The sequence below is a fragment of the Chiloscyllium plagiosum genome, unplaced genomic scaffold, assembly GCF_004010195.1.
Source record: "Chiloscyllium plagiosum isolate BGI_BamShark_2017 unplaced genomic scaffold, ASM401019v2 scaf_1914, whole genome shotgun sequence".
Taxonomy (NCBI): domain Eukaryota; kingdom Metazoa; phylum Chordata; class Chondrichthyes; order Orectolobiformes; family Hemiscylliidae; genus Chiloscyllium; species Chiloscyllium plagiosum.
Window position 1 is genome coordinate 9,741 of NW_025211764.1, and position 15,091 is coordinate 24,831.

At 41.1% G+C, this 15,091-nt stretch overlaps 1 long non-coding RNA gene across 1 annotated transcript; it reads right to left on the reverse strand.

The window, feature by feature from the left end:
- Positions 1 to 3,298: 3,298 nt before the first annotated feature.
- LOC122547115 lies at positions 3,299 to 13,325 on the reverse strand. Its single transcript, XR_006310890.1, has 3 exons — positions 13,133 to 13,325; positions 11,054 to 12,194; positions 3,299 to 3,984 (listed from the first exon to the last, which is right to left on the reverse strand). It is a non-coding gene; the product is annotated as an uncharacterized LOC122547115 (long non-coding RNA).
- Between the last annotated feature and the right edge of the window lie 1,766 nt (positions 13,326 to 15,091).

The following is a 15,091-nucleotide window of genomic DNA, read 5'->3' on the forward strand; positions in this document are numbered from 1 at the left end:
TTCCATGAGATCTAACCTTGCTAATCAGTCTCCCATGGGGAACCTTGTCGAACGCCTTACTGAAGTCCATATAGATCACATCTACTGCTCTGCCCTCATCAATCTTCTTTGTTATTTCTTCAAAAAACTCAATCAAGTTTGTGAGACATGATTTCTCACGCACAAAACCATGTTGACTATCCCTAATCAGTCCTTGCCTTTCCACATACATTACATCCTGTGCCTCAGGATTCCCTCCAACAACTTGCCCACCACTAAGATCAGGCTCACCGGTCTATAGTTCCCTGGCTTGTCTTTACCACCCTTCTTAAACAGTGGCACCACATTTGCCAACCTCCAGTCTTCCGGCACCTCACAAGGTCACTAGGTTTGAGATTTATGAAAATACAATAAATGTTGAGTTGTGAAATGCTTTACCACAATTACTATCAAATTGGACCAGTGTCTTTTACAGTGCTCAATGTCTGCATTTGGCACAAACCTTTATTTGTTGCCAGATGGTATCATTTCATTTAGAGATTATCTAAGTCTCTGCAGTTACCTAATATCACATCTCCACAGTTTTAAAGCTTCAATTGAGCTATTCCCTGAAGGGATCAGAAAGCTGATCTGCCCGACTCACTATCCTGTGGATGAAATTCAAGCATTTTAAATTCATTAGTCTGCATTTTACCAAAAACTGACTAAGTATCAGATTCAGAGAGTATCACGGAGGATTTCTCTCTCTGATCTCTCGTAGGTTTTCTCACACTACGCTCCACAAATCGTTCATTAACTGTGCACCACTGTTCTAAGGAGTGTCACGCACTCAGCAGTGATGGAAGTATTCTGAACACTATCATGACCTGCAGGTATTCACGGTGCCATTGTAAGAACCCACTACACACCAAGTTAGATGTTGTCAGTCAGGAGCTGAATTTCAACATTTCTGTGTATGGTAAACTAACTCAGAAATTGCTAAGAAAAGGAAGTTAGCTCCACATTAACTAGGAGGTCCTGGTGGACAGGTGGTGCAGAGGAGTGCCATCCTCTGGCACCAGTGTAATCCATGACACTGTACCTTACCAGCCTGGTCTGAAGTTGCACCAAGGCTAGTTTGGTTTCCACGGTCTGAAGAAACATTCGGTGTGCTGCAAGAACTTAATAACCTTTTCCACTCTGTAGGGATAAGTGCCACTGTCTTCTCTATGCTCCCTCGCAATCACTCTAACTCTATTACTGCACCCACTGCCTATCAGGGCTCATGGGCTACAACTCTTAATAGTGAATGCAGCATCTTCACTCACTTGCATTCACACACCCCAACCACAATCTGCACCTTCCCTCCACTACCAACCCTGTATGTCCTCTTTGCTGTGTACTCAGTTGGAAGACCTCACCTCCTTTCAGCATTCAGCTGCTGTTAGGCTGCAGCTACCACATGATTCTCGCTAATTATGAAAACTTCATGCTTTTACTGCTTGTTCTGAGATTGGACTTGAGCTTCGAAACTGTGATCCACAATTGTGAATGCCACTACCACAACACAAGGCCTTCTGTTTGCATTGATACTCTGCAACTGAAGCAATTTTATTTTTAAAAGTTTATTTCAGTTTGCAAATTAGTTAGTGTGGGGCAAAACTCATGATATAGTTCATGTTTTCTGAAGAACCTAACATATGGTTAATTGTACACCATTCTTTGTGGATTTTCTTTTGTAGTTGGCTTTGAAAGACTCTTTTGTTGAATGTGCAACTGCTTGTAAATAAAGCTGTTGTGAGTTAAACACTCAAATACAATGAGAATACCTTTAGCAACAAAGAGGAAGAGTGTCTTCTTTCACAGCGAACTACAATTTAGAGCAATATGTTATCCATTAGCTATTTTTTTGAGTAATGCAGTCGGGACTTTCCCAACCAACCATCTGCTTCTTCTCTTCCCTCATTATGATCAACAGAATGAGCATATACTGAATGTGTTTCTATTTTGCTCTACTTGCTTAACATTGAATTTAGAAATAAATGCAGGACATGATGTAAATCACTGCAGTTTTCAACTCATCCACAACACCTCAATAGCCATTAAGATGCAAAATTAGCTTGAAGGGAAGAGACAGAGTTTGGTGGTGTGGAGGGTTGCATTTCAGACTCGAGGCTTAAGATCAGGTGGAGTGCCACAAGGTTCGGTGCTGAGTCCACTCCTTTTTGTCATTTGTATTAATGAGTTGGGTGTGAATATAGGAGATATGGTTAGTAAGCTTACAGAAGACACCAAAATTGGTCGGGTAGTGGACAGCGAGGAAGGTTATCTCAGAGTACAGTGGGACTTTGATCAGATGGGCCAGTGGGGCTGAGGAGTGCCAGATGGAGTTTAATTTAGATGAACCAGGTAGGACTTATTAGTAAGTTCCTGTGGAGTGTTGCCGACCAAAGAGACCTTGGGATTCAGGTTCAGTTACTTGAAAGTGAAGTTGTAGATAACACGGTAGTAAAGAAGGCATTTGATGTGCTTGTGTTTATTGGTCAGTGCATTGAGTAGAGGAGTTGAGAAATCCTATATAACAGCTGTGGTTAGGATATTTTTAGAATACTGCCACTCTTCCTGCTAGAGGAAATAAACTTGAAAGGTTTCGTAAAAGATTACAAGGATATTGCCAGAATTTGAGGGTTTGAGCAATAGGGGAGATTGAATAGGCTGGGGATGTTTTTCCTAGAGCCTCGGAAGCTGAGCAGTGACCTTATATAGGTTTATAAAATGAGAGGAATGGATAGGCTGAATAGCCAAGGTCTTTTTCCCCGGGTAGGGGAGTCCAAAACTAGAGGGCTAGGTTTAAGGTGATAGGGGAAAGATTTGAAAGAGACCTAATGGGTAACTTTTTCACACAGACAGTAGTACGTTTGTCGAATGAGCTGCAAGAGGAAATGGTGGAGGCTAATACAATTACAGCATTTAAAAGGCATCTGTTGGGTGCATGAATAGGAAGGGTTTAGAAGGATTTGGGAAAAATGCTGACAATTGGGGTGGCACGGTGGCTTGGTGGTGAGCACTGCTACCTCACAGCGCCAGAGACCCAGGTTCGGTTCCAGCTTTGGGCGACTGTATGGAGTTTGCACATTATCCCCATGTCTGTGTTGGTTTCCTCCCACAGATTAGGTGAATTGGCCATGCTAAATTGTCCACAGTGATCTGGGATGTGTAGGTTAGGTGCATTAGTCAGAAGTAAATGTACAGTGGTAGGGGAATGGGTCTGGGTGGGTTACTCTTCAGAGGGTCGGCATGGACTTGTTTCGCCGAAGTGTCTGTTTCCACGCTGTAGGGGTTCTGTGTTCTATGCATTTGGACTAGATTAGTTCAGGATATCTGGTCAGCATGGACGAGTTGGACCAAAGGGTCTCTATGACCTCTTTCCATCTCTTTAAATGAATTCTGTCTCTTGGCTGTTTCACCAATCATTTAATTGTTTCCATGATCATCCTATATAACAGTGAAGCACTTTGGAAATTTTAGTCATGTTAAAGATACTATATAAATGTAAGTCGTCACTGTATCTGCACCATGCCAGTACCTGCATTCCTCATTTTCACACTCTTGTATCACCCAGTGTACTTTCTTTTCCTCATACTGATGGCTTTGTGAATGTCCAACATTTTGAGTTTCTGTTTCCTTCATTTCATTAAGTTCCAAGCATCGAGTCCGAAGTTCTTTCTTTGGCGCTTGATCTGCTTTCTCATAGAAGAGAACACACCCAAGTCAGCTGTAAGAACAAGAGCATGGCAAGCAGGAGACCACCGGAATTGTTAAGGCCATGTCAGGCTTACTGTTGTCTTCCATACATCGTTAGATGCCAATCAGACATTAGCACTTGCTTCTTCTTCCATCTCGGTCGCTATCAGTGGGTGTTGACATATTAGGATTGAATTTTATTTCATCGTATATTGTGGTAAGTTTAACTCCTCCACCTTGCTGCTTTTCGCTGGTATCCAATTGACATAAATGTCCCTGGGACTTGAAAGAAAATAATTTCAGTGGAATATGTTGTTTCGCATTAGAAATTGAATTTTGTTTATGAACAAAATACTTTCTATAAAATGAATCAACAAAATAAAAAGCATCTTTCAATCAGCTGCTGCATGCTATAGGAGAATTTGATAGTGTCAGGGTCATGAAGAAGAGCTTTGCATTTTGTGGTACTGCTGGAGACCTCAACTGTAGAGTAATATGAGTGAACATTCAACTGGAGAGTGATACACAGGGAGATTTAGATTGTACAGGCATTCACAGGGTAGAAAGGGGCCAGGTCTGGAATGTCAGAGTAATAGAGACAGAGCTCTGATTATCATTAGTTTTTGACAATGTGACATTTAATTTTCATAGAATCGTAGAATATGGAAAGAGGCCATACAGTCCATCAAGTCTGCACTGACCCTTAGAAGAACAGCCCATCAAACCCAGCTCCACTCCGCTATCCCCATAACCCTGCATTTACCATGGCTAATCCACCCAACCCACACATCTTTGGATGGCTATGGGATAACTTAGCAAGCCAATCAATCTTGCGCATCTTTGAAGTATGGAAGGAAACTGGAGCATGCAGACAAGAGGAGAACGTACAAACTCCACACAGACAGTCACCCAACACTGGACTTGAACCTGGGGCCCTGGCACTGTGAAACTATGGAAATTAACTAAATTGAGTGCAGTTCTGTAGTTAGTTAAAGTCCATTCATGGTAGTACTAAACGGAGTGCAAAACCAATCTATGTTAACTACTGCTAAACAAGTGATATGTTTTAATTTTGGAAATGCATCTTTTCTCTTTCCTGTCCACTGCACTATCAGTTACTACTTGATTACTCATTAGTAGTCAAAGACAGCACATTTGCTGTGAGCGTGCTGTTGAGTCTGTGGCCAAGGTGAAAGCCACACTGCTGCAGAATTTATTTGCAAACCAATTATGGGGAGTGTTTTGCATTCTCTGTATGATGCCTTCAATTTTTTATCTTCTTTTCTTGTCAGGTAAATGTATCCCTGTGGTTCCTCATTCAAGTAAAACCTGAATTTTCTGATACTACTGCAGTTAGGTTTGCATAATAACTGGAATTAGAACTTAGGACAGAGCAAATGACAGAAACAGAGAAGATGGCCAGCATTGCCACAGTAACAAAAGTATGAGAGAAATTGAGGAAAAATCATAATGACCAAGGAAACAGTAAGTGAGTGAAATATGAAAACAGCAAGTGAGAACTATACATTAAATGGAAAAGTCCTGGGGAATATTGACGTACAGAGAGATCGAGATGTTCAGGTCCATTGTTCCCTGAAGATGGCAACGCAGGTCAGTAGAGTGGTCAAGAAGGCATACGGCATGCTTTCCTTCATCGGATGGGGTATTGAGTAGAAGAGTTGTCAGGTTGTGTTACAGTTGTATAGGACTTTAGATCGGACACATTTGGAATACTGCATACAGTTCTGGTCGCCACATTACGAAAAGGATACGGATGCTTTGGACAAAGTGCAGAGGAGGTTCGCCCGGATGTTGCCTGGTACGGAGGATGCTTGCTATGAGGAGAAGTTGAGTAGATTAGGGTTACTTTCATTGGAAAGAAGGAGGTTGAGGTGTAGACAGAGTGGATAGCAAGAAACTTTTTCCCAGAGTGGAGGAATCAATTACTAGGGGTCATGAGTTCAAAGTGAGTGGGGAAAAGTTTAGGGGCGATATGCATTCGTCATGCAGAGGGTGGTGGGTGCCTGGAATGTGTTGCCAGCGGAGGTGGAAGTGGCGGAAACAATAGCGTCATTTAAGATGTATCAAGACAGAGGACAGGGAGCAGAGGGATACAGATCCTTAGAAAATAGGCAGCAGGTTTAGGTGGAGGATCTGGATGGGCACAAGCCTGAAGGGTCAAAGGGCCTGTTCCTGTGCTGTAATGTTCTTTGTTCTTAAGAATAACACATAAAATGAGTGAAGCAAGTAAGAAAGAAAGTAAAATAGAAAGAAATTGGCAGCATATAGGAGACATTACAGGTATTTTTAATGTATTATTCCAAGTGAAAACCCATAGAATCAGATAATAGAATGGTTTTGCACTCCGTTTAGTACTACCATGAATGGACTTTAACTAACCCCAGAACTGCACTCAATTTAGTTAATTTCCATGTAGATGGGGCCACAGTTTTAGAGGAACACAAAAGGATATTTTTATTTGCCTCAGTAGCCTAAAATTAAAGAAGTGAGATAGTAACACTTTAGTTCACAATTGGATAGCGAATGGCTATGGGGATCTTATCTGAAATCTTGCACCCTTGAACAATGGTTAAGAGAATAGGTAAATGCAAGACCTATAACATTGTAGCTGTGACCTTTTTATGAGCAACAAAACAATATCCAAGTTGAAGGCGGAAATAGTCTTGAAAGGACAAATGGCCCACTCCTATTCTTGAATAATACAATGTGAGTACGTGGGCCGATCAAGCAGATCTTGAAAACAGTAATTAAATCTCTTGAATAAATCAAAGGACTTCAGATACTGGAAAGCTGAAACAAAAATTGAACTTGCTGGAGGAACTCAGCATCTGTGGAGAGATGTTGATATTTTGAGTTAACTCAAAACATTGACACTGTTTTCTTTCCACAGATGTTGCCAAACCTGCTGAGTCCCTCCAGCAATTTCATTTTATGTACTAAATCTCTTGAGCTGGCTGTGGTCAAAGGCAAACCTTCATCAGGGAGTACTGTCAAAATGTTGATGCAACATTAAGGTATTGTCTGGAGAGAGACAAAGAAAAATGCTGGTAGAATCAGAGCTTGACAAATAAATGCACATAAGTAAGGCATTAATTATTTATTAAGTACTAATACAATGTAGTCTAATTCGAAGACAGAAGAGCAATGGAAGATGTCAATGAATCACTTTTCATGCAATGACAGCCTCATGAACAGCAGTAATAATACATTGAAGGAACACAATTTGGTCAGGGCTTATGAACAAACATTAGAATACAAGAGCAAGGAGGTTATATTATGTTAGCACACAGAAACAGCAGCAATGCAATATTAATAAATTGATGAGAGTAATAATAGAGGATAGTGATAACACAAACAAACATATTAATAGAACATCCCATATGGATCGAAAATAGCAATAATACAATCCTACTCGTAGAAGTAGTTAGATCGAGGCACAATAAATAAAGTTAGTGGTATGCTGGGTAGCATGTTAAATATAGTTCTCAGCAATTTTCAGATTCAGTGTAAGATTCTTCCCCAAAGCCTTTGGGTTCATTATGTCCAGATTCAATGAATAGCTTTCAGCCTCATGTTTCAATGGACAATGCCACCTGCAGGCCCATGCATTAGACAGACATTAGTGTTAACTCCCCCACTTCTTTAGAAGATGGAAGATGGGGTTACAATTCTTCCTGAGACACAATATATACTCTTTGTTCAAGAATTGCAGTGCTGTGATATGATGTCATTGTTAGATCAGTAATAAAATGTAAATTTGGTATGGATCACGAGATGAATCTTCACTTCCAACTCAGACATGTCCTGATCAGATGGACAGAGCAGGGACAAATAGAATTCAACCCAGAGAGGTGTAAGGTAATGTTCTGGGATAACTAACAAGTCAAGGAATTACACTATAAACTGGAGCAGTTTAGTGTATATGTCTGCAGATCTCTGAATGCAGCAGAACAGATAGACAAGGTAGCTAAGATGAATGAAAGACTTACCTTGAGTTGCCAGAGTACAGAATGCAAGGGCAAGAAGGTTATACTGGAACTGTGTGAAGTTGCTGGTTTGGTCACACCTGGAGTACTGCATGCATCCCTGACTTTTACATTACAGTAAGGCTATGATTGCAATAGAGAGGGTGCAGAGGAGATTTACTAGGATGATGCCTGGGATGGAGAGTCTGGGCCATGAGGAAAGATTTAATAGACTGGGGTTGTTTTCCTTGGAGCAGAGAGTTTGAAAGGAAACCTCATAGATGAGTATAAATTATGAGAAGCAGGAGTATGTTGCATCGGAAAGCAGTTTTCTTTCCATTGATAGAGACATCAGTAACCAGAGACATCGATTTATGCCGAAAGGTAGAAGGCTAGGAGAGGAGATTAGGATAAATCTTTTTACTCAAAGGGTGCTGGGAGTCTTGAACTCACTGCCGGAAAGAGTAGTTGAGTCAGAAACTCTTGTAATGTTTACGCAGCAAACACTCTTGTTTTAGCTTTGAGGACAAAGAGCTGGAACATGCGATTAATGTCAGATATTTGTTGACCAACATGGATAAAGTGGGACAAATAGCCATCGTTGGGTCATAAACGCCTGTGAATCTTGTGAGATATTTGTTCATGTCAGCTTTGCCCTTGAAAGTGAACTAAGATGCTTTGTCAGCGTTGTCGCCCTGCTGGTTCTGTTGTGTGTAAAACAAGCTTGTTTTGTATTGTCAATTCTTCTCAAGTATTATATTACAAGTTATTCACTTCTGCTTTCTCAGAAGGGAGGGGAAATAATTTGTAATTTATCCAGCAGCTCCAGGTACACATCAGAATTTGACTAAGAACACTGTTTTGCATATGAGTTTGTACAATGAGCTATCAAAATCCAATGTGGGGTAATGCAAAGCAAAGGTAACTGCCAAAGAATAATTCTCAGTCGATTACTTTATGGAGAGGATAGCTGCATTCACAGCAAGATTACCATGTGTAGACAGTTCTTCAATTGTCTTGTACTAGACCCACAGTCATTCTTCTTGAATGTTACAGCTGAGATCTACTGTCAAAGTTTGCATTATGTGTCAGGTGGAGAGCCCAGTATCCCTCTCTCTGGGCGAAGAGGCCCAGATTCAAGGCCTACCTATCCCAGAGATGTATCAGTGTCTGAGCAGGTTGATTAAAACAAACACCCCATAGGCATGGGGCTCTTGTGGTGCAGTGGTAGGAAGCCCCTACCTCGAGGCCTGGGTTCAATTCCTGCTTTCTCCAGAGCTGTGCCACAGTATATCTGCACAGGTTGTGGGCCACGAAGCTCTTGTGGCATAGTGGTAGTGCCGCTACTTCTTAACCAGGAGGCCTGGGTTCAAGTCCTATCTGATCTAGGGGTGCAAGACCTGATTTCAGGTCCCACCAGTTCCAGATGTGTGTTACAACATTGTTTGGAAAATACCTGTTGTGTCATAAGGCTGTAGAATGTTATTCAGATATCTGACCATTAATCTGTTTTGTTTTTTAATTACAGATCTTCTATGAGGGACACAGTGAAAACGTTACGCAGAGCACACAAGAGCAGAATATCGATCCCAATTAGCTGTCTGCTGTGACGTGGACACCACAGAGAATTTGAGAGAAACTGGGTGAAGCATATCCATCTGTGTTTGTGCCTGGGTTGCTGAATTCCTTAGTAGAGAAACTGGCCGAAAATGAAATAAGAGTTTGAAAAGGAAAAGGACAGGTGATCTGAGCTAGTTAGATACTTGTACTAACTTATACAGTCAACAAGAAACTCAGGTTAAGGACAAAAACCAGTAGTGACTGAAAGGAGCAGACATATCATCAGGAGACAATTAATAATGTCAAACTTGGGTTTTTATTCTTGTGAAGGTGTTCGGAGAAGTGAAGGCTGAGGGAAGAAAGGAGCACCGTAGTTTTCAGGCGCTGCAAAAGGATCAGCAAGAAAGAAAAGGGCTAGATTTTCTGACAGTCTGTCACCCCTTATTTCTGAAAGGAGAGCACATTTCTGATGAGAGAATTCAATCTGGGCTCCTTCAGAAGAGCACATCCATCCTTCCATTCTGACAGTTCTCTTATAGTGCAGCACTGCTGGGAGAGAGCAAACCACCTCCCCTTTTCACAGAAGTCTGTGGTTCAGGAACAGGATGTGGGTGGGTAGGGATGTGGAGGCAGAGCAGGGGAAGTTGGGGTGAGCAGAAGAAGGGGCCAAGGTGGACCTTGTCCAAAATAGGGGAAGAAGGGAATGTGTCCAAAGTAAGGATGGGCTGTGTCTGGTCTGGGGTGGGTGGAGAAGGTAACACAAGTCCCATGGGGCGGAGACAAATCAGGTCTGAACAAGGGAAAGGTGGTAGCAAATCTGAGAATGGGGTGTTTCAGGTCTTAGACAGAGAGAGAGGAATGTAGTCAGGTTCGGGTCTGGAAAATTGTAAATAGTCTGGGAAATGGTGCAGTTGAGAGCCAAACATGGTGTTAGTATTTAATTGTCTAACTTTTCTTGAGTAACTATTTATTTGGCTTCAGCAAATCCGAGTTTTCCAGTTTAAATTGATACTGTTAGAGGGCTCCAAGTGTAGAGGAATTACCCAGCGGAATCTTCAATTTCCTGGACAATTCCTTGAGAGTTTGCTATAATGGGAATCCCACAGGGTTCCCATGTACACCCCCTTTGTGTGATGGAGTAACAACTGTTGACACAACAGTAAATCCAGGCCAGAGTGACACTAAAGAGTCCAGTTCTTTGCAGTTTACAAGGATAAACAGATTAAAGTTTGGAATGCAACTCATCGCATCAATAAAACAAAGAGAGAATGGAAAAGTTGGAAGTTACACATTGGTGATCAAATACATGTTGGTATGAAATGTAAGATGAGCATTTGAGAACTCCCGGCCTACACCCAGGTCCTGTGATAACCGGGTACAACAGGACCTAACATCTGGGGCTCCGGGGGCTGTTGTTCTCAAGTCAGGTGCAGGTCTGCTGTGCTCAGAAATGGTGCCGGGAACTCAGACCAAGAGAGGTACCTGTGCCTGTGACTTCTATTGCTGCCCTAGCCTACACTCCCATCACCCTTCAAGATGGAAGGAAGAGAATTAAAAAAGCAATGTGTTACTATTAGAAGCCACGGCCTCCACTCCCTCGCCTAGCCTGAGGGGCTTTGGAGTAGTTGTATGATGCACTGTAACTAATGTGGAACATCCATAACTAAGTGTTTCTATGACTGTATTTGAAATTAATAAGTTACCTGCAGTTTTAAGTAATGTTGCTTTTCCCCATTAAAACAGCCAGAGAAAGCTGTAGAGAATGAGAGCAATAAACCCAACACAGCTTTGCTGCTTATACTAACCTGGTCCCTGGCATTGCTTGATCTCCTGATTTCAGCATACAGTGCTGGTTCACTTGCCGCCTCATTGTTACGAGCTTTAAATAAAAATAATTGCTGTTGGAATTATGTCTGGCATGTCTATTTGTAAAATAAAAATTTAATTTCCCTCAAATTTTGTACTGTCTTTCCTTTGCTAAATTCAGCCTTTGTTCAGAAGTTCAGCAAGTGAGTCTTTATTGAGTAAAAGGCATGGCAGGAGTATTTTTTTAGCAATGAAACTAACGTATAATCTTGGCCTAATGTGCTTTTGTTGTCAGTGAAAATATATACAAATGTTGATATGCCACCTCAAGATCCCAAGTAATACTAGCATGTAGACCCAATTATTCACTGTCGTCAGGTGAATAGCGCCCAGTTATATTTGTTTAGTGAAATGCGTCTATATGATTGACTTGTTAAGAGAGTCCTCATGTAAACAAAACACTTTTTTGAGAGATTTTAAAATCCTCCATTAATTAAAATAAAACAACACTTGGACAGAATGAATACATTTTTGAAATGATAATTCTAGCGATAAGCAAAAATTTCCATAATCCAAAAAGGGCCATAGTCTGAACTCTAATTACAAAGAGAAGACTGGCAGTGAATTTAAACTGAGGGTCACCATTGCCTCAGTTAAGGCTTGAAAATGTAGGGCTTTCAGGGTGACCTCAGCCTCATATGATATCAGTCTACATTAAAGATCAACCAGTCAGCCAGCCAGCTGAGCTAACCAGTCCCCTAATAGCTCTAATAATGATACTTGGCTGCCCCAGGTTGGGAGGAAGAGCATGCTGAAGTCATTGATTTTCTGGGAGGAATATTGATTGGCCTCTTCACACATTGCATCTCCACTAGTTCCAAAGAAGACAAACACAGATTTAGAGTTTTCTATGATTGGCAGTTAATACAAACAAATTTCACAAACACAGTGGTATGCAACATTAGAGAAAAAGAGTTAATAGAGTATTTTGAAGAGAAACTTAGACAAAGCATCAGTATTGCAGGCCAGCACCAAAGTACAAATGAATAGGAGAGAAGATGCAATATATTGGAAAACAATTTTTTTCTTGTCTCAATGTCGGCATTGTAGCGGGAGAAATCTGAAGGAGTTATTCAAGTCCTAGAAAAGAATGAGTTCAGATTTGGTGACAATGTGCTTAACTTTCAGTTAGTAAAATTTCATGTTAATTACAGTAGTGAAATAGAACATATCTGTCAAACCATTTGTATCAGTGTTCATCCTCTCGTGGAAGGTAATTCTTTCTTTTCTGAGGGTTATTGGTATGTAGAATTTGTCAGCCCAGAAAGCAGGACAGTCCATGTCATTGAGTTAATTAAAGACTAAGTTAGACAGATTGTTGACTGACAAGAAAGTCAAAGATTATAGGAACAAGCAGGAATGTAAAGCTGAGGCCACAATCAAACCAACCATGATCTTACCAAATGCTGGACAGGCTTGATGGACTGAATAGCCTACTGCAGTTTCAAACTTCTGTGTTTGATCTGTTGCTATATCTCTTTGCTCTTATGTTTTTTCCTAATTTAATCATCTTTCTACCCAATTCTTAAAGCTGACTTGAGTGTTCAGTTTCTGTGCTGTCAATGAATCACCAGTGTTCTACCGTTACATGCAGTCACATGGAGTTAGGTGCTTACCCTGATGTCATTCACCTCCATGGTCTTTGCTTCATTCACTTAATCATTTCAAATGTTGCAATAGCAGAAATTATACTAAATGACTGCAGCAGGATGGGCCAGTAGATGTGGCAAACAAGTAGCAGTTGGAATTTAATAGATAATTATGAAAGGTAATGCATTTTGGCAGAAGAGATAGGGAGAGTTAAATTGATGGTCATTTGCTTTAATATTATGTCAAACTATCAAAGAAAGGATGAACTGCCACATGTGTCAGACTTTGACATTTCCCTGAAACTGAAGCCAGAAATCCAATTTTCAAGGAATACAATGACCCAGCATGACATAATTCTTTGCCTCAGTTTGCAATCATTAATCCTTGGAATTAAACTGTGACCTAAGAAGATGAACAATCAAGAGTACCTGCCTTCACTGAGTTTGAAATGTTTCTTCTTCTTCCGCACACAGAACATTATAAGCAGGCCACAGGTGAATATGGTAATGGCAGCAATTATTAGGCCAGTGTGGAGTTGTTTTTTGTTTTCTTCTTGCTTCTTGCCTGAAAAGATTATAATATTTTCACTATGACACTATATTTATGAAAACTCATAATGATGTTTAATAAATGTACTTTCAACAATAAAATATGAAGAATTTTTAGAAAGGGAAAGTTTTTGAAGAGAATGAAAATCTGTGAATATTACACCTCAAAGGAATACTAACCCACGAATTTGAAAATCCAGAATTATTAAAGCAGGGTGAAAATTTTAAGTTATTGGAAATCTGAAACATAACATAATGGAAATACTAAACAGTTCAGACAGGATCCTTAGTGAATGAAGACTGGATTTTGGAAGAAGTGGGAGAATATACTGCTTTCTTGCCCTCCACACCAGCTAAAATTTTGGCTACGAATTGACCAAAGGGAAAAAGTAATGCCCTGCAGCGATAACATGCTGTGGAATGGCACCAACGAGGTTGAGTCTGAATTCAGTGGCTCAAAGGGAGGAATCCGGTTCTGGAGAGCTGTTGGCCAGTCCAATTGGTTGGAACCTGTGGCAGACCTAGCAGTGCCAGAACTGAGCAGTGACCGTTAGACAAAGGAACAGAAGGAGGCCATTCAGCCCATCAAGTTTGCTCCACAATTCAAATGAGATCAGGGCTGATGCACTATGATTCTCACTCAACAAAATGCTAACTTAAAATGGGAAATTCTATCTTTTTTTTTTCTTTTCACAGAATCCCTACAGTGTAAAAGTACTCTATTGGACCCATTAAGTACGCACCATCTTTCCAAAGACCTTCCTACCGAAACCCACACCCCTTCCTCTGCATTTCCCATGGTTAACCCACCTAGTCTGCAAATTCCTGGACACTATGTGCAATTTAGCCTTGCTAATCCACCCATCCTGCACATTTTTAGTTGTGGGAGGAAATGGGAGCATCCGTAGGAAACCCACACAGACACAGACATTCGCCCGAGGATGGAATCAGTGCTTTCTTCAGTGCATTGTGGAAGCTGTAGATTAGTGTTGAGCTGTAGCAAAACCTTTAAGGTTAACACAATCTGAACATGTGCATGAGAGGTGTCCAAAACATCATGCTGGTGAATGACCGCTGTTTGGCAGCAGTCACAATTGTTCCATTTTGTGTCAGTCCACTGTTCCAGGGATCTCAACTAAACTGTTCCAAGAATCTCTCAACCACCACTTTGCAGGAAAAAAGCTTAGTCAACAACAAGGATGACCCTCAATGATAACTCACATTCTTAACCTTACCACTTGTGGCCAACACTCTCATAATGAGAACCTTGTGTTGAGACAGCTAGTCACTGGAAGTGCTAAAGTAACTATTCTGCTGTCTGGATCACCTCAGTGAAATGACAGAATGCTGACATCACTAAAAGTAACCATTTTGCTTACTGAAGCAAAAATATCAAGACATGGACAAGATCCAAGTTTGAGCTGAAACGTGATGAGTAACATTCATGCCACACAGGGTTGGAGGATTTGAGCTATAGTGAGAGATTGAGTTGGCTAGGGCTGTTTTCACTGGAGCATCGGAGGCTGAGGGGTGACCTTATAGAGGTTTATAAAATCATGATGGGCACGGATAGGATAAATAGACAATATCTCTTCGCTGGGGTGGGGGAGTCCAGAACTAGAGGGCATAGGTTTAGGCTGAGAGGGGAAAGATATAAAAGGGACCTAAGGGAAAAATTTTTCACGCAGAGGATGGTACATACGTGGAATGAGCTGTCAGAGGAAGTGGTGGAGGCTAGTGCCATTGCAACATTTAAGAGGCATCTGGATGGGTATATGATTAGGAAGGGTTTGGAGGGTGCTGGCTGGTGGGACTAGATTGGGTTGGGATATCTGGTTG